The 24,135-nt window shown below is 40.2% G+C and overlaps 1 pseudogene; it reads right to left on the bottom strand.

The window, feature by feature from the left end:
• Positions 1-1,983: 1,983 nt before the first annotated feature.
• Positions 1,984-20,409, bottom strand: LOC121250566 (annotated as a pseudogene).
• Between the last annotated feature and the right edge of the window lie 3,726 nt (positions 20,410-24,135).

The following is a 24,135-nucleotide window of genomic DNA, read 5'->3' on the forward strand; positions in this document are numbered from 1 at the left end:
GCCGGCTGAACAACTCACAGCCATCCTCATGGCCTCCCAACTATTTGGCAGTGGTGCCAACATAATCGATACTCTGATCTCATCATCAAACTCAATCTCTACAGGAGACAGTTGATTTGTGATTGTATTGAATTCATTCAAGTGTAAGGCCAAAGACATACCTTCTAACATCTTCAGATTGAACAATTTATTCATCAAGTGCACTTTGTTATTCGCCGACGGCTTTTCATACATACCTGACAAAGTCGCCATGAGATACGCCGTGGTTCTCTCCTTACTGACATTATGTGCCACTGTTCTAGATAAGGTCAGCCGAATAATCCCCAGAACCTGCCGATCTAACAGGGTCCACTCAGCATCGTTCATGCTCTCCGACTTCTTTTCCAACAGTGGAAGATGAAGCCCTTTCCCATAGAGATAGTCCTCGATCTGCATCTTCCAGCATCCAAAATCAGTGCCGTCGAACTTCTCGATCCCGAGTGTTTTCACTTTATCTTCAGCCATCATTCTCTTTCAGATTCGACATTGGCTCTTGATACCAGTTTTCGTGCAAAGCACACACACACCAATGATGGCAAATTAAAGTGAAAGCAAGCATGATCAAACACACAACACACAATGTACGTGGTTCGGTAAATTGTCTACGTCCACAGAGGTGCATAAATTTTATTAAACAGAAAATATTACAATCGTTCAATCTCAACTCACACTCTTTAGGGCCTTTTTGCTCTCTCACACAATATGCACTCACTAGATATTTGTTCTCTTTTAAAATATGCTGAAAATCATACAAAACAAATAAAATATAACATATTTATAGCAAATGGCGTTGAAAACCCTAATCTAGTAAAAAACTATATTTTTCGCTCAAGCGGTGTGTTGAGTGCGCCTCGAGCGAACAACCAATGAACAATGGCTCAAGCTGGGTGTCAAGTATGGCTCAAGCAATCACTAGGATTTGTGTCTCGGTTGAGTCCACTGTCAAGCATACCTCGAGCGAACTCATTGGTTGAGCTTTGCTCGCACCCACTGTTGAGCGCATGTCGAGCAAACTCACGGGTTGAGATTCGCTTGATCCCATTGTTGAGTACATGTCAAGCGAAGTTACTATTCTTCAATTTTCTGCTCTCTGACCAGTCTCCACATCCAACCCAACAGAGATGAGATGATTTTATGTATCCAAACCGGGCCTTAGTTTTGTTTGCAGATAATCTACTCAGACGAATTTTGACTGCATCATTATACAATATTGGCTCTATGAAACGTTTGGGATAAAAGTTGGTTTTATTCCTGGATTAAAAATATTTTCGTCCGCAAATATGCTTACTAGTGTACTTTTGGGTTTTGATGTGTGATTTAGAAGAGAGACTCTAGTCACTCTTCTTTGCACCAGAAAAGCTTATTAGCGAAGAAAGGGTAACTGAACATGAGTTTCTAAGTTAGAAAATTCAGAAAAGCCCACAAATTAGAACTGAAAAAAAAATAGAGGATAAGTAGCGGGTGCCACAGCATGAGAAAGCAAAGAATGAGAATGTTGGTGATGATTTGAGTAGATCTGCTCATGCGCGCTGATTCGGTGGCCTGTGAAGGTCAAGCATGCTGAAGGAGATGTAGAAAAGAGGTCGACTGAAGGAGAAAAGGAGCTGTTAGCAAACATGTGAAACTTTATCTTAAAAAAGGGACTACTTGTTTATTACGAAGTAGGAACAAATCTACTTACCTAATTATCGTTGCTTCTATCGATATGAAAGAGTGCGTTTAAATTAGGTTTTTTTTTTTTTTTTGAAGTAAAAGTGTTTCATTTTATTGTAGTAGTTTTTTTTTAATTTTTTACATAAAATATAATAAATAATTTAACTTTTTTAAATATTAAAATAATAATAATATTAAAAAATAATATTATAATAATATTTTATTCAACTTTTAATTTTTATTTCAACTAATCTTATTTCATTTCAATTCATTATACAAACGGCATTTAGTAACATCACTATATACGTTCAATGAATGGATACAACACTATCGAACTTTCAAACATTGAAACTCCTTAACATGCGGCAATTCACTCACTTCCTCGCAGATATTATATTGTTTGCCCATATAGCCTCAATCAGCCGACCAAGTGATGCATATGAAGATCCACCTACAATTACAGCCTCTCTGCATTTTTCACTCGTCTCCTTGACCCTCTTTCTCACCTCACTGTCAGCTTCCATCAAACATCTCACCGCCTTCTCTATCTCGTCGGCCATCACAAGCATGCTACTGCCAAGCTTGTAATCAATTTTCAACTCCACTGCTAACCCCAGATCCCTCACCATCTGGAATGCATTGGTTTGCTGTTCCGCATAAAGTGGCCAAGTAGCAATAGGTACACCATGCCACAGGCTCTCCAAGATCGAGTTCCACCCACAATGGGACACAAACCCTCCGATAGCTTTGTGGGCAAGGACCTCCACTTGTGGAGCCCACCCACATATCATTCCAATGCCTCTTGTTCTTTCCAGGAATCCTGGTGGCAAGATTTGCTCGAGATTCTGGGCATCAGTAGGTTTGGCTAAGTTATCATCTTGAGATGTCAAACGTACTGACCACAGAAACCGGTGGCCGCTCCGCTCAAGCCCATGGGCAGTCTCTCTGAGTTGGGGTTCTCCAAAGCTTCCCATGCTTCCAAAGCATAAGAAAACCACTGATGATTGTGGTTGATCATCAAGCCACTTCATTATCTCCTCATGCTTGGCCTGTTTATCTCCTGAAGGCGTCTTACCCTCGAGGTCAATAATCGGTCCCACTGTGTAAATCGGAGGTATAATTCCGTTAAAAAAGGAGCTTACCGCATGAGATTCCAGCTCAGAAAACGTGTTGATAATAATACCATCGGCCTCTTTGTACTTTCTACCATGATTTACCATGGAGATGTGCCCACCTTCCTTGTTGAGCGCAAATGAAGGCAAAGCACCAGGAGGAACTGGGTTGACATAACTCGGAATGACTGACTCGGGATCTGTTTCCCTAAACTCAATGCGAACCTGGTCATGCCGGGTTGGAAGGTAGAGCATGAAGCCAAAAATGGCAGCATTAGCAGTGAAGAAGACATAAGACGGGACACCAAGCTCGTGAGCCACATCAATCATGGAGGAGCAGAACATATCGACCACCAAGCCGGCAAGTGGAAGCGAAGTGGATAACACATGTTTGATGATAGCTTCTTTGACATGACTTCTGTATTTCTCTATGAAATCGGTGACGAATTTCTCAACAGACCTAAAGAAAAGCTCTTTCGGGGGAGGATCTATTTGAGGAAGATCAATAAATCTTACACGGGTGTCGGAGGCAGCAATCGACTGTACGAGCCCATGGTTGGTGGGTCCAAACACCGCGTTAATGACGAGAACCGTGATCGAAAAACGGTCTTCTCGATCAAGTAAACGTTTTGCAAACTGGAGTGTGGATACGAGGTGACCCATTCCAGGGGCAGGGATGAACACAAGCTCTGCTCTCTTCATCTTGCACAAATTAAAACAGAAGTAACTAGTCTATGACGAGACGCCTGCCTTTGCCTGATCTATCGTCTATTGTGCCAGCATTAATAGTGGAATTATGGATTTTCTGAGTATCTTTTTGCGGTTATCATCGCGTCAAACGTAGATATCAAAACTTATTTGTTTAATAATAAATTTGGATCTCGGTATCAACGTCTGGACAATTGGTAGGATAAAAAGGTCGGCAGAATACCATATATTAAAGAAAATATCCCACATCTTTGAAACCTTTGCCGTGTTCAAACTTTGTGCAATTTTTGTAGGGCCCTCATTGCAGATGCAGGCCATGGCAATTGATTTGTCCAAATTCGCAGATTATAAAGAAAGAATGTTTTCGAATCTTCATTTCCAATTTTCCAAGCCTTGCTTGCTTTGTCCATTATGGATTTTCTGAGAATCTTTTTATGGTTATCATCAAACGTAGATGTCAAAACTTATTTGTTTGATAATTCAAGTTCGCGTGCAAGACTTCTCAGAATACTATATGCCATATGGACCGCCATATCAACGTCAGGACAATGGAAAAAGTTAACAGTCACCGAGAGTTGGTTCCATAATTATTATTTTTTAATTTAGTAATTAATTTTTTTTTTAATAATATTATAATTTTTTTAAAAATATTTGAAGATATAAAAAAATAATATATTTAAAAAAACACTTACCTTATGTGGGTCTATCTCGGACTACTAACCACTCTTTGACTATGACCAATCTACCTAATAACTGCCTAGTCATCAATGCTTCTATAGACAGAAAAGAGTAACTTTACGTTTGGTTCTTGTTTTGATGATAATTTTAAAAGAAATAGGAGAGGTGAAATAAAATATTTTTAGAATATTATTTTAAAATTTAAAAAATAAATTATTTATTATATTTTGTATAAAAATTTAAAAAATTTATAATAATAAATTAACATAAATTGAATTGAGTTTCGAATTGACTAATATTAGTGCTCCATCTTTTTCGACAATTTTATCAAGGTAATTGACATGAATTCAATCAGATGGCATTTTTCTTTCAATCAGATATCAATTAACTAAGGGGTGATTTAGTTATACAGTTCAGATGAGATGAGATGAGATGAGATGTTTTGTTAAAAATTGAATAACATATTATTAAAATATAATTTTTTATTTTAAAATTTGAACAAATTAAATTTCTTATTATATTTTGTGTAGAAGTTTGAAAATTTTATAATGATTATAATTTATACGATATGAGATGAAATGAGATATTTTGGTTTTGTATAATCAAACCAGCCCTTAGTACTATGTTTAGTCGGGAAGTGTGTAATTTCTATACAATAATTAAAAAAATATAATTTATTATTAAAAAGATTAATTTTTTATATATATAGATGTCATATTTATTATTTTTTAAAATGATTATACAATATTTACGCACTTCACGACTGTAAATATCATTTATCTTTTTATAAAATTGAATTTATAGATTATCTTTAGATTTATTTTATAATAAAATAATTTTTTAATTTAAATTATCCTATTAAATCAGGTTAATTTATTTTTATTGTATATATACTAAAATTTATATCATTTTTAAACCCATCCCGTCTCATCCTCTTCTTTTGATGTTCAAGTGAATGTACGGTACAATAAACTTATTTCATCTCTTTAGCGCCCGGTTTAGATATTAATATCATCTTATTTAATCTAATTATTATAATTTTTTTAAAATTTTAAATAAAATATAATAAATAATTTATTTTTCTCAAATTTTAAAATAAAAATAATATTAAAAAAATATTTTATTAATAATATTTTATTCAACTTTTATCTAATTTTAATTCAATATTCAAACCAGTCATAATTGTATCTATACCTATTATTTTGTCGAGGAAAGAAGAAGACGGCTTCTAAAATGATATACTTGTAGAAGCCAAGAGGAGAAGGGTCCCATTGGAGTACTGGGATACCAACCAATGGTGAAGGTGTTGAGGTGAGGTTTTGCAGTATTTTGAGTTGATCCATCTTCTGTTTTGACTGAAGAGAAAGAGTGATAGGATTAATGAAGTGTTGCTTGAAAATAAGTTCATTCCTTCTCTTCCAAATCTTTCATTTAACAACTTCAAATTCTACTAGAAGAGGCTCACCCATCTCAGCTAGCATTAAGAGGACCATATCTTTACATGAAAATTGAGATGATGACTTCTTTTGGAATTGCACTGAGCAGTAGCTCCAGACATCATTGGCTGAGGGATATTCCCAAAGAGAATGTTCAAGAGTTTCTTCTGCCAGGCAACATATGGGATACAATGATGCTCCTTCTTTTGAGGTTGGATTTAGTAGACAATGCATTTTGACAAGCTTTCCACAAAAAGAGTTTTTCAGTGCTAGTGATGGGAAGTTTCCATATTCTTCCCCATTTTTCTTGTGGGCAATTCAAAAGGGAAGTTTGGCCTTGGGAGGCTTGATAGGTTGCTACTTGTAGATTGTAAGCACTCTTCACAAAAAAAATCCCATTTTTTGTTCCATCCTAGATTATCTTGTCAAGACTGTGGCAAAGACTAATGGGAATTTGTAAAGTAGTTTTGACTTCAGCCTCAAGGAAGAGTGAATGGAGGGTGTCAACTTTCCATGACATAGAGGATTGATCAATCAGTGAAGCAACCACTGCCTCATGGTCATAATCCTTGATAGGGCTTTGAATCATGTGTGAGGTGGTACCTGGTAGCCATTTATTTTTTCAGATACTAGTTCTTCTCCTATCTTCAATGCACCATATAAGGCCTGTTTCCAATAGGGGTTTTGCAGAGAGGATGCTTCTCCATATAAAGGAAGCCGTTCGCTTGAGGTTTGTCTATAGAAAATTACCTTAGGGAAAACACTTTGCAGAGAGGATCCTTGCTGCTAAACAATCTGGGTGTTGGATCAATCTCCAACCTTGCTTAGCAATGAGGGCCAAGTTAAAAAATTCCAAGTCTCAAAAGCCAAGTCCACTAGGAGCTTTTGAGTTTCTCATTTGGTTCCAGGCACACAAGTGAGTCCTTCTTTTGCTTTCTTGCCTACCCCACCAAAACTCTCTTATTAATCTGTTAATCTCCTCTGCTATGGATTTAGGGAGTTTGAAAACTCTCATGCTATAGGTGGGAATGGCTTGGAGAATAGCTTTGATCAGGATCTCTCTTCCAGCTTGACTGAGGTGCTTTAACTTCCTATTGTTGATCTATTCCTTATTCAATCAATGATATTTTGAAGCCTTTTATTCTGTCTCTCCCTATATGAGTTGGTAACCCAAGGTAACTATCATAAGGTTGGGAGGATTTTATACCTGCAATAGCAAAGATCAGCTCCTGAGCTTCAGCCCTTGCGTTATTGCTGAAAAGGACAGAAGTCTTTTCATTGTTGAGCCTTTGCCCTGAGCCTTGATCATATGTCTCCAACGAGAATAGTAACCTGCTCCATTCAAGAGGATTTGCCTTACAAAATAAGAGACAATCATCAGCAAAAAATAGGTGGCTAATATGTAAACCTGATCTGCCAATAAGTACACCAGTTATTGCTCCTCTTGTTTCAGCTTTTTGGATTAGTTTGCTTAAGACCTCAGCACATAGGACGAAAATGTATGAGAAGATGGGGTCCCCCTGTCGAATACCTCTTGAAGGAGAGAGCAAATTTTGAAGGATGCCATTGAGAAGGATGGAGTAAGATATAGTATTCACACATCTTTAGATGATCTCAATCCATTTTGGAGCAAAACCCAATTTAGACATCACTGTAGTTAAGAAGGACCACTCAAGCCTGTCAAAGGCTTTACACTCATATCCAACTTCAAAGTCATGAATCCGTCTTTACCCTTGAGAAGATTGTTCATAGTGTGCATGGTTTCAAAGGCCACAATGGAGTTGTCTGTGATCAACCTGCTTGGGATAAATGCACTCTGAGAGGGGGAGATAAGCTGGGGAAGGATTAGTTTTAACCTGTTGGCTAGAATCTTGTACAACACATTACAGAGTGAGATGGGCCTATATTTTGAAACTTTGGTAGGGTTCTTAATCTTTGGGATTAGAGCAATATAGGTTTCATTAAGTTCCCGAGGCCAGGAGATGGAATTGAAGGCTTCCTGTACTGCTAAACAGACTCTTGGACCTACTAGATCCCAATGCTTCTGATAGAAAATGGCTAGAAACCCGTCAAGACCTAGGGACCCAAGCCCATTCATGCCAAAGAGTGCTTGCTTAACTTATGTTATGGAGATTTGCTTAGTTAGAGAAGCATCATTTCGTCTGTTACTATTTTTTTCCAAAGAATTTATACACTCATCGAGTAGTCTAGGCTGAGAGGAAGTGAGGAGGTTGTTAAAGAAGTTTTGAAACATTTCACTTACCTCCTCAGGCTTATCTGCCATACCTCCTGTGTCATTTGAGATTTTCAGGATTGTGTTATGTTTCTTCCTTTGGTTTGCACACAAGTGGTAAAACTTAGTATTTCGATCCCCCTCCTTGAGCCAAGCTTGCTTGGCTCTTTGTTTCCATTTGGTATCCTCCTCTTCAAGCAGCTTGTCAACTTCAGCACTGAGTTGTGAAATCTTCTCCTTATTGCAGTCCCCTGCATTGAGTGTTTGGAGCTCTTTGATTTGGTTGAACTTTAGGTTGATAAGTTTCTTTTGGTTCTGGAAAGTGGTCCTACTCCATTCCAGCAGTAGTTCCTTGCACCTGAGAAGTCCATCTAAGGTTTCCTGAAGATGTGATCTTTGAATAGAGGTATTTTTCCAAGCCTGTTTAATTAAATCACCACATTCTTCTCTAGAGTCCCAGTTGGCTTCAAATCTGAAAGGCCTTTTTCTCCTCGTACCTTGGTCCATGTCTGAGGCTGAGGATAATATGATGGGACAATGATCAAAACTATGAGCAGGTAAGGTTGAAACACTGCAGTTGGGCAATAGAGAAAACCATGCCTGATTTTCTAATGCCCTATCCAGTTTTTCTTTGGTAAAAGAAGAGCCTTCTCTCCTGTTGCTCCAAGTAAAATAATCTCCCTAAAAAGGAACTTCATTAAGGTCATTGTCCTCCATAGCTGATCTGAAATTCTCCATCAAACAATAGGGTCTCTCTGCTGCTCCCATCTTCTCATACTGAAAACATATTTCATTATAGTCACCAATGCAAAGCCAAGCCTGATTATCACGAGATTTTAGAAGTCTATGCAAGTTCCAACTCCTTCTTCTTTGACTAGTTTTTGGGTGTCCATAAAATCTAGTAAGTTGAAAAGATTGGTTCCCCGGGTGTATATGAGACTAGTTTAACTGAAAAATCTCCTTTCCGTAGCATTGTTATTCCTCCACTTAAGCCCCTGCTTTCAATTGTAAAGCTATAGGAGAAGCCACAATGGTTTCTTGTTTGTTCAAGCTTGTTTCTAGAACAATTTGTTTCCATGAGGAAGACAAAGTTTAGGCCCTTTTGACACACCAAGTGGTGTAGTTCATGAACTGTCCGGGGGTTCTCATGCCCTTGGCAGTTCTAGTTGAGACAAATCATTGCCTTAGGTGGGGTTGCCTAGCAGCTACCATCCAAGAGAGAGATGAGGGTTGAGCCTCATTGATGTAATGAACCTTGGATTTCTTAGCATTGGACAACTGAGAGAGAGGATCCAAAGGGTTGGTACTTGCACTCTTTTTGGTGCCACCTCTAGTAGGAATGCCTCTTTCAAGTGTCGAAGGAGGGGGAACTCGAGCTAACCTCTTCCAATGTGCCTTTTTTGTGTGCACTGGTTTGGTGGAAGTGATGTAGTGGCCCATATGTTGTATCTCATTAGTCAGTACTGGTATGGTAGGCAACTGTGCAAGGGTCTTCTGCTCAGCAAGTATTTTTGTTTCATTGGTGGGATCTCTAGCCATTAAGGGTGCCTCGGTTGCTTTAGGAAGTGATGTCCCCTTACCAACAAGTGGGTCCATGTTTTCTTTGTCCATATCAGTAAGTTAAGAATGAAAACCACAATGAGCAAAGGAGTACTAACCTTTTGAGAGTTCATTTCCATGAGTTAGGGAGTAAACTTTTGGTGTGGAGTCCACTTTATGAATAAAGGGGTCACTGGTATGAGAGTACTTCTCTGGATCTATGTAAGTGGGGAACACAGGGATGAATCAAGGTGGACCATCTGTGATTGGAGCCTGAGAAACTGTTGGGGAACCCTCCATCTCAGGTGGTTGTTCTCTATTGGTATGCTCATCCTCTCCCAACATAGGCTGATGATCTGAGCCTGCTTCTGGTGGTGGTGGTGATGAGTTTGCCCTGTATCTCTTGGATTCCTTGATGTAGGATTTTGGACCACCAGCCCTCAACCAAGGACCAAATTGCATTGGCTTATTTTCCTCTTGTTTGAACAGGTGACAGCCTCTCCTTTTGTGCCTTATTAGTCCACATTTGAAACGGAAGTTATGGAGACGTTCATACTTAAAAGCAACCCAAGTTTTCTAATGGTGACCTTGAATCCATCTCCCATGCACCTACACCCTCAGGAAATGGCCCTATCCCATGTCATTTTCATCTACCTCCACTTGTAAAACCTGTCCTATGCCAAAAGCTATGAGCTCACCATAATATTTGTTCATACCAGCTAAGGGGATGTTATACAGTTGCACCCAAAAAGGCTCTTGCAGGAAGTTTATGGCACCAGTTGGGATGTTGCCATTGACTTCTTGAATAGCTAGAGTGGATCTATCAAAAGACAAAGGTCTGCCTTGGAGAATTTTTTGCTGGTCTAAGACTAGTTGGAATTCCACAAGAAACATGTTCTCACCTGCCTCTGTGAAGTGTACTTGGCCTTATGATCTCCATATTTGAGGCATTGTTGACAGAGATCGTCAGGACAGAGAGAAGAACCTTACTGCTAAGAAAAGGACCAAGTAAACCCAGTTAATCTCCATTTTATGAGTACTCTATGACAAATGTTCAAGAAGAAGATGTTTACTTGATGTGAATTAATCACACACAAAATGAAATGAAAAATCTCTCACCACGAGGCGGAGGAGGTTGATCCCTCCCTCCACACGCTATCATTTTTCTCTTGTTTTTATGGTTTTCTCCCATTATAAGTAATTTATAAAATGTTATCAAATGAATAAAGATTAGGTAGTATCAGACTACGCACATAATACAATCCTATCATTTCGTACGGTGTTATATCATTAAAAATTAGTACTTTGATAAATAATCTTAATTATCATGAAATTATTTGATATAATGAAAATAAGATATGAAAATCCTTTATAGCTACTTAAGCGCACCCGCATCCGCTTTTGTATACCTCTCATTTCTCCAAATTATAAGAGAAAATTTGTGGAAGTTGTTTATTTCCCCTCCCATCTGGTTCTCTAAATTAGGGTTCAAATTTGCACTTGCTGCAGTACATCACCAACTATGGGAAGCTACTGTACATCCCCAAAGCCACTGTAGACTGTTTTGGTGCTCTGTGATTCCGCGTTCAACTCTCTCTCACGGCCTAGTTGCTATCGAGGGCAACCCCTCTGATTTCACTACCACAGGTAAGTTTTTGCCTCCGACACGCACAATCTCACACACACACTCTCGAGCATCTCATGTGAATGATTGAAGAGAAATGCTTTCTAAAATCGGTCCTTGGGCTCACTGTCATCGTCAATTTTCCATTGGTGATTATTGAGTTGAAAATCAAAAACCCAACTTCTTAATCGTAAAGGGTCTATGTTTGATAGAGATTTTGAACATTTGTGTTCAATAAGTTCAGTTGCCATTTCATTCGACAGCTTCTTTGATTTGTAAAATAGGTAAATTTACGTATTTTCATTTTCTTTATAGATTCAGTGTTTCTTCTATGTTCTCTGCCTTGTTTTTGTACAATGTTCTTGGCCTTTGTGTTATGATATGATTTGAGACATTGTTCTTTGATAGGTTTTTGCAAACTCAAGCAATTTGGGCAATGCCATACTTTAATGGCCGCTGTTGTTGCTAGGGGTGCAAATAGTCCGGTTCGGTCTGGTACGGCGATGGACCAAATATTTTCCGTCCATCATTTTTTCAGACCGGACCGGACTGAACACCCATAAGGACCAGACTGGATCGATATCCCTCAGTCCAATCGGTCTATTCGGTCCAGCCTATTTTTTTAAAAATAATTAATAAAAAAATTTATTAAAAATACTAAATTAAATTAAGTGACTTATTTATATGGATTATATAACAAACTCAATAAAAAAATATTTTATAGGGTCAATGATAATAAATTAGATAAAAATTATATTATTAATTTATATAATTACTATAAAATTAACTAATTGATATTATATATTAGTTAATTCATAGAATATTAACAAGTGTTAATAGCATATTTAAAATTTTATATTATTAATAGTGATAAGTTAGATGAAGATATATATAAAATATTGTTAATTTATAGAATATTAACAAGTATTTATAACATATTTAAAATTTTATATTGTTAATTGTACAATTATTATATAAATAATATATAATATATTTTTTTATTTTTCATTTTGTCCTGTCCTGAAAAATCCTGGACCGTGGACCGGAACGAAACTTTTCAATCCTCTAAAATGTGGATCGAGACCAACTGGTCTCAGTCTCGGTCTGGATAGAAATAGTCAGTCATTTCGGTTTGTTCGGTCCGACTGGATCGTTTATCACCCCTAGTTGTTGCTGTGGAATTTATCTTCCATAACTGTTGTGATATTTGACTTCCACAGTTGTGATTTGTATAACACCATGCCAAATCATGCCAAGAGACCATAAGGATAATGGAGTTTTGACCATGTTAAGGGACTTGGTAAGTATATCTAGAGCCATGAGTTGCTTAAGTGACCTTCGTCATCTTTTAGTCAAGATTTCTTTAGAGATCTTTCTTTTGTCAAGAAACCAATGGGTTAGGGCAAAGAAAGAATTTACTACCTTGATAGGCTTGGAAATAAAATTCATAACATTTTAAGGATCTTGACTAGATGGGCTTAAGCATAAAAAGTTAAAATGATCAAACTCGTGAGGAGAAAGCCTAAAATGGGCGCAAGGTAAGGCTCAAAAGTAAGGCCCATTGTGAAGTCCAACAACTAGGCCTAAAACCTAATGGACCAAGGCCCAATATGAAGCCCAAAAACTATGCACAACCAAATGGACTAAGGCCCAATTGGAAAAGCCCAATCCAAACCCCTAAACAAAGCTAAGTCCAACCTACAAAACTTGGGGCCAAAGTTGCCCAACTTGGAGATGAAGCTTAGGAAACTTGCACATCACCCCTTGCCTTAAGATTTCAACACCTAGTGAATCTAAATTACATCTTGACCGAACCAAGTGGCATCCAAAACTCCTTGGCTGCTAGGTCTCACTCTCCACCATGGATTCAAGAGGACAACTTTTGATCTGGTATGACAAAATAGGACAAAAACTAAGACAAAATAGCATGAAAGCTATATATCAGCTACTTGGGTTCAAACCAATTCCCTTTGAGAAAATTTTCTAATACTAAATTAGATTAAGCATTAGCTAACCTAAACTAAGACTAAATACCAACACATGTCATAACCATAGGGGACATTTCAAAGTCATGCACTCCACCCAAACAACTAACCAAGTGCAATCAAATACCCTTCAATGCATGTCATTTGTAGATTAACTCAACTTAAATGAAATTTATGAAACAAGCATAGCCCCACCTCCAAAATTAATTCTAGAAATTCATACCTAGAATAAGGACAATGGCGACACTCCCTTATACATTCACAAGATGAATAGTACATAAGACATTAATCAGGTATCATCATCACCTTACACCATTCAACCAAGCAAAGTCATGCCATCTTTAGACCATAGGCTTTGTCCCCAACCAAAATAATAGATTTCCAAGATTCAGACATCCATTTGACCCCCACATATTTTACTTGGTCAAGAGTTGAATATAAGAAGATAAAAGAAACCAAAAACACCCTTCTCGGCCGAATGACACACTTGGCATCAAAACTCAATTTATCTTCCTTTTGTCTGCCACCATTCCTCCATTCTCTCAATCTAAACTCAATACATGATACCTTAAGTAAGGAAGGAGTGCCAACTCCTATCATGACCTCTAGCAGCATGTTAACCTGTGCACCTCACTCCAAGCACCATTGAGTGCAATCGGGTACCTCTTGAATGAAGCCATCGGTTTGAATCGTGCCTGGCACCTCACTTCAGATAACACCTATCACCTCTCCCATCAAAATCGTCCTATTGGTTCAGAAAGCCTACTTATATGCCAAGCCTAGGTAGCCGATCCTTCCCTGCTCGTATTGCCTACAATTCTCTTCTTGATGGTCATGTGTTCCCTTCACACCCTTCTTACTAACTCATACTTCAACACCTCTCAAACCCTAGGAACTAGCACCCAAAATTTCTTCTTGTTTCTCATCTCGAGATTGACATCCATTACATCCCAAAGGTCCCTTCAAGGTTTAGGGCGTCTTCTTTGTCCATGGCATCACCCAATATTTCAATGGATGCCACTGGTATGCGTCTACTTTTCTCTTAAACTTAAACGCCATACGTGACTCGTTTGGGATATCAAACTATATTACTCTTGAGATTTCGAGACCCTGTTGAGGGTCCATGGACTTAGAAGGGGTGAGAAAGTGGCCTTGTTCCCTTTGATGTCTTTGTACAAGTTGTGACTTCCTTTCTACCGCCCAGTTCGAAATGTTCTAGATTTTGTCGGGCTAGACCCCACACAACTTCATCCTAATGCTTGGAGGATACTAATGTCTTGTTGTGTCATTCGGTGCATGGTGCTGGCTGCCGGGGGTGAGGAATATCCTGATCAAACTGCTAGGGAGTTTTTCTACACTTATTAGATACATGTTCATGAGGGCAACGTGTGCAATTTTAAGACCTGACCCAGATTTTGGGTGGCCCGTCTTGAACAGTGATTCTCCTGCGTCAAGGATTGGTTCAAGAAGTTCTTCCTTGTATCAGGAAGAGGTTGGGAGTTTCTCACCAAGGAGGTGGTCCACCAGGATTTCCCCTTCCGGATCGTGTAAGGAGTCATCCCTAACAACAAAAAGTTCATGATAAACTTGTCTACCCTCGAGTGAGCTTGCATCAGGAAGGTTTACACTTGGGTAAGAAAGGCATCAATAGGTGGTCTAGAGCAAGGCTCTATTGACCAAGGTGAACATCAAATGGTTTTGTGGTGATGCCGATTCGGTCAAGGGTATCAGGCCACAATTTTCTAAGGGACGCCTTCGATTTTCAGGGTGAGAAGAGGCCCAGCAGTCTGGTCACAGGGGAGAAGGGAAAGCGAGGTCACGTCGAGGCCACGCAATGGTCATCAAACTCTAGTACAAGCCCAGTGGGAATGGGGTTTCTTCTTATCTTGGAAGCTCTAGCCAACCCCCACAGGTTCAGCCTATCATGTCGTTGGGGCATCGTCGCAATAGCTCAACAAGTAGAATATATGAGGAGGGCGACGACACAGAGCGGACCATCCTCCCAAGACAACATTCAAGTCGTTATGGAGCAAGCAAAGGCAAATTCGAAGCAATGATAGGACTCGACTGCCCAAATTCTGGCCCGAGGTCCACTTCAACGCAACAACAGATTCTAGTTTCTATCCTGCCGAGTAGTCAAGCTCGGCCTACAGTGTCTAACCAGGCAGAGCAGGAACTTGAGTTGGCCTTCTTTGAGACCTTCCTTGACCCCGTCCTAGCAAGTTCGGTCGTTGTTGTCATCCTTTTCAAGGGTGTGGAAGGGACACCTTTTGCTACTGCTATGGCCGAGGTAATGGGGGGAGCAATCAAGAATGATTGCCTTTCTCATTCCCTTCTGTTAACGAAGTCTAGAGGCGAGACCCTATTTTTTAGCTCAGCCTTCAAAGATTTGCGTCGAGATGACCAAGATGACCCCTTGGTTGTAGATCTGAATGGGGAAGTAGCTTCCTCATCTTCCTATCGTTCCAGGGTGCGAGCACGGAGCATCTGCTTAGATGGCTAGGGGGGAGATGGACTCTTCTGCACTAGAAGGCAAGGAGAGACTAGGACACTTGAAAGATGTGTTCCCTCCTATGATCGATGGGGTGCGAGCATAGAACATCAACTTAGATAGCCAGGTGGGAGATGAACTTGACCGCATTGAGTGGTGAGGAGAGATCGGGACACTTGGGAGAGATATTTCCTTCTATGATTGCCAGGGTGCAAGCGCAGAGTATCGACTTAGATAGTTCCTATGACACGTTAGTAATAAGGGAATGGTAGAACATTTTCATTGAAAGCTCTAACTTACATGAATCGATGGGAATGCCTCCCTTTTAGGGTAATTTTTAGACAAAATACTTCTTGAGATGTTCTGCATTCCAAGGGCGTGGTAACTCATTTCCTTCAGCATCCTTGAGCCAGTAGGTTCTGAGTTGATAGCAGGCTATAACCATGTATGATACTTCCCATCTTGGTCTGAGTTTTCTTTCTTCTTTAGCATTAGATCCCTTCCTTAAAGGATTGCGGTTTGACTCTTCGATTGAAGTATTGTTTTGTTTTCCTCGTACGAGCAGTTGTTCTTATCCCAACCTTTTCTCTCCCCTCTTCTACTAAGTCTAGATTTGCACATAAACGTTCTTCATTTCTTCCTACGTTTAAATGCCAGACTTAGAAGTTTGGCATACCTCCTTCCACTGGGATGATCGCCTCGCTCCCATATAGCAACACAAAGGGAGTTTACCGATGGGTGTTTTAACCATGGTACGATATGCCCACAGGACCCCAAGTAGCTCCTTTGCCCATGCCCTTTTTTTGGCCGCCAACCTCTTTTTCAAGATCCCTACTAGGATTTTATTAGTCACCCCGACTTGTCTATTGGCTTGGGATGTCCCAGGGATGAATATTTGGCCTTTATACTCAGCTCGTTGCACCAACTTTTGTATTGGTTTGAGTTGAGTTTTCTTCCAGTGTCTTAGATGATGACCTAGGGTATGTCGTATTGCCACACCATAACCCTACACAGGAATCGGGTTACGTTGGCGGCAATTATTGTTGCAAAGGACTTTGCCTCAACCCACTTCATGACACAGTCCAATACTATCAGGATAAACTTTGCACCGCCTTTTCCCGGTTGCATCGTACCAACAATGTCCAGTCCCCACTGTGCAAACAACCAATGTTATCTTCTCATCCAGGTCATCCATCATCAGGCTCCTTATTGAACCAGGAGAGATAAGATTTCAAGCTCTCATCTTCTCGCTGCTTCATAGTATATAGACAGGTGGCCGAACTACTGGCCATCAGTTAGGTAATGAACTATAGGCCCAACTCCTCAAAACTATAGATGGTGCTGGGCTGCAAAGTTTCAAACCATCCGTTGTTGTTACTTTCAGTGTTATAGGGAAAGCTCGCCATGCAATTTCTCTAGAATAGTCGTGGAGCGTCATGTGGGTCCTAAACGATTCAAGATGCTTGACTAGGTCTTTAGATCTATCATACATCTCAATCTACGAGACTTTGAATTTTGGCAGGAGCGAGACTGCCATGAACTCTTCATTGTAAAGGAGATCGGTGTTGCTCAAGGTGTATCTTTTTCTTTTCCTCTTCGTCAACAGCGGCCCCTCCTACTCTATGTGACTCCCCTTCAACCCAGTCGTTCTGGCTCATGCTAGCACCTTCCCCAGATTCAGTGTTTCCATTCTTTAGGCTCTCGTTCTCTCGTTGGAGACTTTCCATTTTTGATGCCATCTTTTTTATTCGCTCCTCCATCTCGGTGAACCTACCTCCATGTTGGTAGAAGTCGCTTCTTATTCCCGAGTTGCAAGGGACTATGTCGGGAGGCATGCAAAAGGCACATTAGTTTTTCTTATGGGAATATCCTATAGACAGCTCAAACTGTTAAAGACATGTTTTGCATCCTGTCATGCTTCGCCAGTCACCTGAGGTAAGAAAGTTTGAGGGGCCCGGAATGCTAGGAAGCACCTCTAATGCCTAAGTTAGTATAAACTTGAGAGTGAGAGAGATAGGAACTTGGAGAAAGAGTGTTCCCAAATTGTACCTGTATTGGAGCTTTTATACTCCCCTCATTTTGTGGAATTATGTTCTTCTGTGCTTGGGGTGTCTCTTCCTTTGTTGGAAAGCATGTTCCTGCCTTTAATATGGCAGCCCTTGTTAGAATATCTCAATCGACGTCGAGGCTCTATGTTTGGGGGCAGTGTTGCATCGCATTGAATGCAGCACTCCTTATTAGAGATGAGATCTTAACCCATATGTAATCATTTGATATGGTGTGGTTGGGGGCATGCCCCTAACAAGGCTTGTCTCGTCCTTTCTCATGCTGGGTTGGGTCTTCTTCTCGCTGAACGGGAAACTCCTGACCCTAGGCCTTTAACTTTGACAATAGAACTCAGCCAGCTTGCCGAGAGAAGGATGTGTCCTTCCTATATAGATTCTCCCAACATTCATGTCAAAAGTGCATACCAAAGGAAAATATGGCTGATTCAATCAAAACATGTCGAATCAATCAAGGTTAATTAAGGGTTAACAAAATAACAAGCTTAGCTGTGTTTGATCAGTCTTTGACTCGGTTTTCAGATCTGGTCTGGCAGTTGCTTGATTATTTAATTTAACACCACATGGTCTTGCATGCTTAGGTAAAAAAATCTGTCAGATGGTCTGTATCGGCTATAATTAGCGTGATTTTCTTAGTTTCTATTTGGACTTGATCGGACTTTCTGGATATGCGTTTAGATGTCAAGTGAATGAAGCGATCAGACTGATGAAGCCAATATGTATATGATGAGATCTGAAAGATGTAAAAAGTTTTAAGCATACCCAAAAAACAAAGACATAAAACATCTCAAATTCTACAACAATGTGCGGACGGTAACATTATACCACTCCAGCAAAATCTTTTCTTTGGGGTTTTTTTTTTTTTTTTTTTCATTTTTGGAATAGGAAAATAATAAAGAGACAAAGAAATGTGCGCCATACCTGTGTAAGATTTGACGATGATGACCAGATAGTAAGATTGGTAGGGGGAATTAGTGAAGACAAGTGCAGGTGGGTCTGGTGTTAGTTCACTTGAATGGAATCATTGGAGTTGGGACATTCCTCTTTCAACACAACACTATCGACACATATCACGGTCAATCCCAATCATGATCAGTTCCGATACAAGTAAACTACGGCTTTATCCATCTAGTCAGAGCTGATTTTCATGAGTTGGATATGGTACTCTGACCAGGGCGAACTAGGACTGTTTTTATAGATAAGCATGGCTACTGAACGGCCTGAGGATGAAACAATAGTAGGCCAGTTTATTGGCTCAAGTGGTATGCGTTGTATAATTGTATTGTCCAACTTGCGAAAATAAGGCAATTTAAGAAAACTGGGAGATTAAAAAAGAGGCAATTTAGCAGATAACCATTACCCAAATTTACTCAAAACAATATCCATGCTAAAGGCTTACATCCTTGAGCAACTTTGATTATACAAAGGATTCAAAAATCATGCTATCAGCCTCCATCAAACTTTTCACTGCTTTCTCTATCTCCTCAGCCATCACAAGCTCACCACTACCAACCCTATAATCCAATTTTAACTCCACTGCTAACCCCAGATCCTTCACCATCTGGAATGCATTGGTTTGCTGCTCCGCGTAAATTGGCCAGGTAGCAATAGGTATACCATGCCACAGGCTCTCCAAGATTGAGTTCCACCCGCAATGGGACACAAACCCTCCGATCGCTACGTGGGCAAGGACCTCCACTTGTGGAGCCCAACCACATATCATTCCAATGCCTTTTGTTCTTTCTAGGAATCCTGGCGGCAAGATCTCCTCGAGATTCTGGGCATCAGTAGGTATATCATCTTGAGATGCCAAGCGTACTGACCACAGAAACCGGTGACCACTTTTCTCGAGCCCAATTGCAATCTCATTCAACTGGGATTCACCAAAACTCCCCCAGCTTCTAAAACATAAGAAAACCACTGATAATGGAGGTTGATCATCAAGCCACTTCATTATCTCTTGGTGCTTGGCCTGATCATTTCCCGAAGGCGTCTTACCCTTGAGGTCAATCATCGGTCCCACTGTATAAACCGGAGGTATTTCATCCTCTACAAATGAGCTCAACGGGTGGGATTCCAACTCATAAAACGTGTTGATAATAATACCGTCGGCCTCTTTGAACTTTCTCCCATGGTTTACCATGGAGATGTATCCACCTTCCTTGCTGAACGCCAACGAAGGCAGAGCACCAGGAGGAACTGTGTTGACATAACTCGGTATGACTGACTCGGGATCTGTTTGACTCCTAAACTCCACGCCCACCACGTCATGCCGGGTTGGAAGGTAGAGCATGAAGCCAAAAAAAGGCAGCATTACCAGTGAAGAAGACATAAGAGCGGACACCAAGCTCGTGAGCCACATCAATCATGGAGGAGCAAAACATATCTACCACCAATCCGGCAAGTGGAAGTGAAGCGGATAACAATGGTTGATGATAGCGTCTTTGACATGAGCTTTGTGGCTTTCTACGAAATCGGTGACGAATTTCTCAACAGAAACGAAGAAAAGCTCTTTTGGGGGAGGATGTACGTGAGGAAGGTGAATAAATCTAACACGCGTGTCGGAGGCAGCGATCGACTGTACGAGGCTATGGTTGGTGGCCGGTGCGAACGGTGCGTTAATGACGAGAACCGTGATGGAGAGACGGTCATCTCGATCAAGTAAACGCTTTGCAAACTCAAGGGTGGATACCAGTTGACCCATTCCCGGGGTAGGAATGAACACAAGCTCTGCTCTCTTCATCTTGTACCAAGGAAAGTGATTATGACGAGACGCCGGCCCTTGCCTCGTTCTTGTATAGGTTGCTCCCGTTTTTAAGTGTTATTACTTGCGTTTTCTTAGACCCTGTTCGTTGTTATCATGTGGTCAAACGAACACGTCGAAGATTCATTTGCTCCGATCTAGATTTCCCTAAAATTTAAATATAAGGTAACAAAAATGAACACGTTTCTCCCACAATCCTCGACGGCTCGTGCAGGTCAGGACAATTCATAGCCTCGTAGGAGAAATTTCGCATATTATAAAATAAAATAAAGGGGAAATTAGCATACAACTTTAGTTTCAAGCCTGGCTATGTCTACTCTCTGATCTTATTTTCAACTTTCAAAGCTTCTGCTACTTTAATTTACCTAGTGTCTAGCTGTCTGATGATCTGGAAGTACTCATTTCTATGGATAAAATCTTATTCATTAAAATGGGGGCAGAAAAAAAACTTTCTATTGAGAATCCCTGAAAATCCTCTTCTATTGACCCACGGGATCCTCCTTGGTTGCAGGAGATGACACACAAATCTGTTTTAATTATTTTCTTTTATTTTAAATATTATAGCTTTGTAATTAGATTGTACAAAGTAACAATATATTATAAATAGAAATATTCACCAACGTAAAAAGTGTGGTGATTTGTAAACCCTTTCATAGTTCAGACAAGACATGGGTTCAATCTCCCACCGATCCCCATGGTTGCTGATTCCTCCACCTCTCTCGTTTCCTTCAACGTCATGATTCATATGGTGACCATTAAACTCTCTTCCTCAAATTACCTTCTCTAGCAAAATCAGCTTATTCCGCTTCTTGAATGCCAGGGACTTCTTGGCTATGTGGATGAGTCCCTTGTTGCTCCACCTAAAAACTTTATCTCTGCCACAGAGTCTTCTACACTAACCCAGAAATACACGGATTGGAAGCTCCAAGATCCGCGCATGCTTAGCTTGCTTCTCTCCTCCATCACCGAAGAAGCTATGGCAAAAGTGATCGGTCTCACCATTGCCAGAGACGTCTAGCTTGTCTTGGAAAATTCTTTCAGCCACCGTTCCAAAACACGTGAACTCCATCTCAAAGATGAGTTGCAATTGATCAAACAAGGAACCCACAGCGTTTCCGAATATTCTCACTCATTCAAGGCTTTATGTGACCAGCTTTCGGTGATGGGTCATTTGATTGATGATATTGACAAATCTCATTGGTTTCTAAGGGGGTTAGGTGCTGACTTCTCCACCTTTTCTACCGCCTAGATGTATCTCACACCCCTTCCCCTTTCACCGATCTGGTTTCTAAGGCTGAAAGCTTTGCAATTTTCCAGAAACCTCTTGAGCAATCCCCCGTTGCCCCTGCTGCGTTCACCGCTACCCATGGTTCTTCTTCTAACTCCTGCAGTGATGGTCACTTTAAACAATTTTGTGGCCGGGAAGGACACCAGCGAAACAGTGGACCTGGTCGTGGCCGTCGTCCTTATAATCCCCGTTGCCAAATCTGCAAAAACGAGGGCCACACTACTGATCGTTGTCAAAACCGCTATGATCGGGCTGATGCTCAACTTGCTGAAGCATTCATTACTGCTTGCTCTGTTTCAATTGAAGCTGAATCTGATTGGTACATGGACACAGGTGCTTCAGCACATATCACCCCTCACCTGGGTAAATTGGACAAATCATAACCAAATTCTGGTAAGGATCGTGTATTTGTAGGCAATGGAGCCTCTCTTCCAATTACCCACACTGATAGTGTTTACCCCTCTCAAAATATTCAACTGTTAGATGTGCTTGTTGATCCCGCCTTACCAAAAACCTTTTATCCATCAGTAAATGAACAATTGGTTTTTCATTCACTGTTATATTTACTAATGATCAGTTTATTGTACAAAACTGAATAACGGGAAAGACAGTGGCAACGGGTAAACGTGAAAGTGGTCTTTATGTGTTGAAACGTGAAAATCAGGCTTTTATTTCTATTCTTTCCAAAAAGTCTCTAGGTGCCTCATTTGATTTATGGCATGTTAGACTTGGACATGTCAATAATTCTGTTATATCTTTATTGAATAAAAAATGTCATTTATCTCTTACTTCTTTGCTCCCCACTCTGCATATGTGCTCTATGTATTAGTTAACAAAAAGCCATCGCTTGCCTTTTTCTTCTAACAATCGTAGATATGATTCTATGCTTGGCCTAATTCATTGTGACATTTGGAGTCTATCCTCTGTTAAATCAAATGCGGGTTTTATCTATTATGTGTTATTTATAGATGACCACTCAAGTTTCACATGGCTTTATCCCATGAAGTTGAAGTCTGATTTCTTTCATATTTTCCTCTATTTCAACGATTTGTGGAAAATCAACTCTTGGCAAAATAAAAAATTTCAAAGTGATGGAGGAGCTAAATTCACCAGTACTCGATTTCAATCTCATCTTCTAGACAATGGCATTCATCGTCAAATGTCATGTCCTTATACTCCATCCCAGAATGGACGTGCTGAATGCAAATATCGTCATGTGACTGAAACAGGTCTTGCTCTTCTCTTTCATTCCCATGTTTCCACTCGTTTTTGGGTTGATGCTTTCAGCACTGCCACATACATTATCAACTGGTAGTCCATGCCGATCCTTGATGGCATTTCACCTTTTGAGGTTCTGCATGGTAAGTCTCCTAATTATGAGCATTTCCAATCCTTCAGTTGTCAGGTATATCTTTGTTTACGTGATTATGTTTCTAATAAATTTGCTCAGCATAGTTTGCCTTGCATTTTTATTGGTTATAGTCCATCTCATAAAGGCTTCTGTTGCTTGGACACCGCTAGTTCTCGTATTTACATTACTCGGCATGCCCAATTTGATGAGTCTTTCTTTCCATTTTTAGACTCTTCATGTGCACGTCCCTCTTTAGAGTTGGTCTTCTCTAATTTTCTAGAACCATGCACTTCCATTTCTACCTCTCTGGCTCTATCGCCTGTGACCACTAGTACACGAACCCTTACTAACCCATGCACCATGTGTGATGATTCTCCTGTTTTTTAGTCCAAGTAGGTTTCTAGCCAATCCTCTGCTTTGGATCCTACTGCACGTGAGCTTCATGATTCCTCAAGCTCTGGAGCTCTACCCATCGAATCTAATACATCCACCTTCATACCTACTCCAACTCCACCGGCTCGTCACTCTATGGTTACTCAAGCTCGAGTTGGGATCTTCAAGCCCAAGCATCTGGTTCTTTTCATCTCTGTGCAACCTTATGCCCTTCTCCATGCTTTGCTCAGTACTTTCGAGCCCAAAGGTTTTCTCTCTGCTGTAAGGATCATTTATGGCTTGTCGTTATGGATGTAAAAATTACAGCACTACTCAAGAATGATATTGGGGTTCTTGTTTCTCAACCATCCAATACAAATATTGTGGGCTCAAAATGGATTTTCAAGACCAAATATCATATTGATGGTTCCGTTAATCGCTTAAGGCTCGCCTAGTTGCCAAAGGTTACACCCAACTTCCCAGACTTGACTACACTGACACCTTTAGTCCCATGGTCAAAGCTGCCACCTTCAGGGTTGTTCTCTCTCTAGCCATGTCTAATCAATGGCCCTTACGTCAACTTGACGTCAAGAATGCCTTTCTTAATGATGTTCTTTGTGAAGATGTTTATATGGAACAGCCTCCTGGCTATGTTGATCATCGGCTTCCTCTTCATGTGTGCAAATTAAAAAATGCTCTTTATGGTTTGAAACAAGCTTCGCGAGCTTGGTTTCACCGTTTCAGTACATTTCTCTCCCAACTTGGTTTCTCTAGCAGCCATGCTGCCACGTCCCTCTTT

Source organism: Juglans microcarpa x Juglans regia, chromosome 2D (assembly GCF_004785595.1).
Source record: "Juglans microcarpa x Juglans regia isolate MS1-56 chromosome 2D, Jm3101_v1.0, whole genome shotgun sequence".
NCBI lineage: Eukaryota > Viridiplantae > Streptophyta > Magnoliopsida > Fagales > Juglandaceae > Juglans > Juglans microcarpa x Juglans regia.